Raw genomic sequence first — 3,526 nt, 5'->3', positions numbered from 1 at the left:
TCGTCTCAATCACAGTCAGCGTCTGAGATTTTGCTGAATGGCTGAACTGCCACAGTTGATTTTTTTAAGAAATATTCTTTCCTACCATCTTTTTCCACTCCAGGATGTTCAAAAAGTAATTTCTATTTTCAGAATATCTATTTCTAACATCTCTAATATCATCGTATCACCATCACCAAGATATACACTTAAGGTATTTTTTTTCTGATGCAAATTGATATGCCCAAAAGTGTTATTGAAAATAGACTATAAAGAAAAATGTGAAAAAAAATTTGGAGAGGAGAAGAAGGGAGAAAAATTGGGACACATACCTAAAAAAAGAAATAAAAAGCTGAGAGTGGAGAGTGTTGTGTTTAAGTTTACCTCAATCTGTTCCATTAATTGCTTTAATTCTTTTGCTCAAGATAAGCTGATTACAGAACCTTTCAGAATTTACATTATGGTTCATATTTTCCCCTGCTTTGAACTCTTTCAATTCAATTTCAACTAAAAAAAATTATTCCCTGCTATCACTTTAAATTGCCAAAATTTTACTTCCAATCAGTTCTATTCATTCTCTTTAGGGCAGGTTGATCACATACAAATGATATACCAAGATGAGGGCCATCTTCAAATAAGACTATTTAAGACAGCCCCGAAAAGCTCATCATTTTAAAAAAAAATGAACCTAAAGCTTTTCCCCCCTAAAATTCATATATCCATTTCTGTCATAACACAGCGTGCTCCAATGCCTGAGAATATTAGGTTAGAATATCGGTCTCATATTATCTAGATCAGGGGTCCATAAACTTTTTAAACAGGGGGCCAGTTCACTGTCCCTCAGACCGTTGGAGGGCCGGACTATAGTTTAAAAAAAAACTATGAACAAATTTCTATGCACACTGCACATATCTTATTTTGAAGTAAAAAAACAAAACGGGAACAAATACAATATTTGTATTTGCATGTGGCCTGCGGGCCATAGTTTGAGGACCCCTGATCTAGATAGACCAATGTGAGCTGATCTGATGGAAGAGAGACTCACCTTCATGAGTTACTCTTAGGCCAGGCCCCTAAACAGACAATGAGTAGGGAAGGGAAAGGCCTGGGAGAGTCAGAGCTGAGATGGAAGCAATGTTTTCACACTGCTGTAAAGAATGCACTAGTACAGAGTCACACCCGCCGCTGGCTGAGCTGTCGCACCAAGTCGGTGCACACCTGGCAGGACCAGGGCTACTGAGCAACCTACATAAATAAACATGGTAGCTTTGCCAATTTGAGAATTAACCCACATGGATTGGTGTTGCTGGACCTTCCGAGTGACGACGGCGATGCAGAAGACAAAGAAGCTGACAGTCTTTTGAACAAAGTAGAAGGAAGAATGAAAGAATTGAGTCAGGACCCTACTGGGCGGCTGAAGCAATTGCCACCCACAGTTTGAGGAGGGACTGGCTGACTGCTGACGGCCACCTGGTTGAGTGCGACATAGAAGTGGTGTGTGATGAAGACTCACCTTATCAGAACACTGACATTCTGCACTCGAAGCAGTTTGGAAATATTCTCATCCTTAGTGGGGATGTTAATCTGGCGGAGAGTGATTTGGCGTATACCCAGGCCATCATGGGCAGTGGCAAAGAAGATTACATTGGCAAAGATGTGCTGATTCTGGGAGGTGGAGATGGGGGCATTTTATGTGAACTAGTCAAACTGAAACCAAAGACGGTCACTCTGGTAGAGATTGACCAAATGGGGGTTGATGGATGTAAGTAATACATGCGAAAAACATGTGGTGATGTCTTAGGCAATCTTAAAGGAGACTTCTATCAGGTTCAGGATTATCTAAGGAGATTGGAAGGTATCTCCAGATATGCTTGAATTGGAGATGTAACATTTGGCAATAATGTTTCATTAAAGTTATCATCATTGCAAATCATGGTGACCAAATTGACATCCCAACCTGGAGCAGTATTAGAGAACAAGATTGTATCTGGGGACCTTCGTATCTTGGACCACTGAAAGGAAAAAATATATTATATACACTTTATACTAATCATGGGCTAGCTTCTTACAACAAAATGTTCTCTAGCATTCTATAATAGGCAGGTACTTTTATTGTGTTTACTGTTTTTTACTGGGTTAGTTTTTAAAGTAGGGTTTTCTGCAGAATGCTTTTATTTTAGTGTGAGAAAAGCACAGATGGAAGCAATACTTTTCTTTCTGGGAGGGGATCCTGGAAGTTCATCTTAAAGTGCAATATTGTTTAATCTTAGAACTGGGGCAGCTCTGCTGGAAAATCTTTTAACAGAGGCCTCAATGGTGGCCACTTTGAATTGCTTGTGATTTCGAAAATAAAGCTGTGAAGCAAAAAAAAAAGAATGTACAGTTCAGTGTTCTCCCAAGCTTGTACCAACTGAAGCATTCTGAAAACAGCAACAGCCACTCATTGAATTCCTTCTCTGCTCCATGGGCCTTATAATCACACATTGAGTCCTAATAACCACCCTGTGAGTAAAGTACTAAAACCATCATGCCATGGACATTTGTTTTTGCCTGCTTAGCATCTATTTCCCCTTTTCGAATGAGCAGGCTCCAGATTTTGATTGCAGATCTATCTACTCCCTATGCTCAGTCCATCTGTTTGGATACAGTTCTATCTTCAGCTCCAGGAAACAGAGCAGGTGACCGAGTCCGGCTATGCTAAACAGGCCATGCCCTGAGCACAGGAAGTGGTTGGGTTGGGCATATTTTTTTAAGAACAGAAAGCTGCTTTTTAATGATCTTTAACCTGAAAGGTTATAGATTGTAGCTGCTAGAAATGACCTTCCAGTACAAAGGCAGGGGATGGGGGTGGGTGGTGGGTGGGAGGAGAACATTATGAGAATGGAAGCGACATAAAGCAAAGGGGGCTGAGATATTAGTGAGAGAAACAAGATCCTAACTGAGTCTCCATGACATCACTTGGGCCCTGGATGAAACTGAATCCTAAATTCACACCAACCCATCAAATTTCTAGTGACTTGAACTAATCCATTCCCCCTTTATGTTCTTGAATCTGACTGGATTGGGTTTTCTGTATCTTGCAATAGAAAGAATCTAAATCGATAGGCATGACTTTAGAAATAAGAAAACTAAGACTCAGAAAATTTTATACTTACTCAAGGACATTCAGCAAAGGGCAAACCTGGATTTTGAATCCAAATCTCTTTCACTCAAAATACCATATTCTTCAATACAACATGAAGCATGAAGGCAATGTTTTCCTTTTCAGGGGCATGGCTAGTTTTATGTGTCAACATGGCTAGGCTATAGTGCCCAGCTGTCTCATCCAACACGGATCTAGATGCTGATGTGCAAGTATTCGGTAGATGTGATTAACATTTACCATAGTTGACTTTAAGTAAAGCAGGTTATTTTCCATAATGTGCATGGATGGGCCTCATCCAATCAGTTGAAGGACTTTAGAGCAAAAACTGGAGAAATAGGAATTTTGTCTCAAGAGTATAACAGAAATCCTGCCTGTGCTTTCAACCTGCCCTATAGATTTTGA

General features: G+C 40.0%; 1 pseudogene; it reads left to right on the top strand.

Moving 5' to 3' along the window:
* The first annotated feature begins 1,063 nt into the window (after window positions 1-1,063).
* LOC102763020 lies at window positions 1,064-1,854 on the top strand (annotated as a pseudogene).
* The last annotated feature ends 1,672 nt before the right edge of the window (window positions 1,855-3,526 follow it).

The sequence above is a fragment of the Myotis davidii genome, unplaced genomic scaffold, assembly GCF_000327345.1.
Source record: "Myotis davidii unplaced genomic scaffold, ASM32734v1 scaffold159, whole genome shotgun sequence".
NCBI classification, from domain to species: Eukaryota; Metazoa; Chordata; class Mammalia; order Chiroptera; family Vespertilionidae; genus Myotis; species Myotis davidii.
The sequence above is the reverse complement of the archived record's forward strand: the minus strand, read 5'-3'. Positions and strand labels throughout refer to the sequence as shown.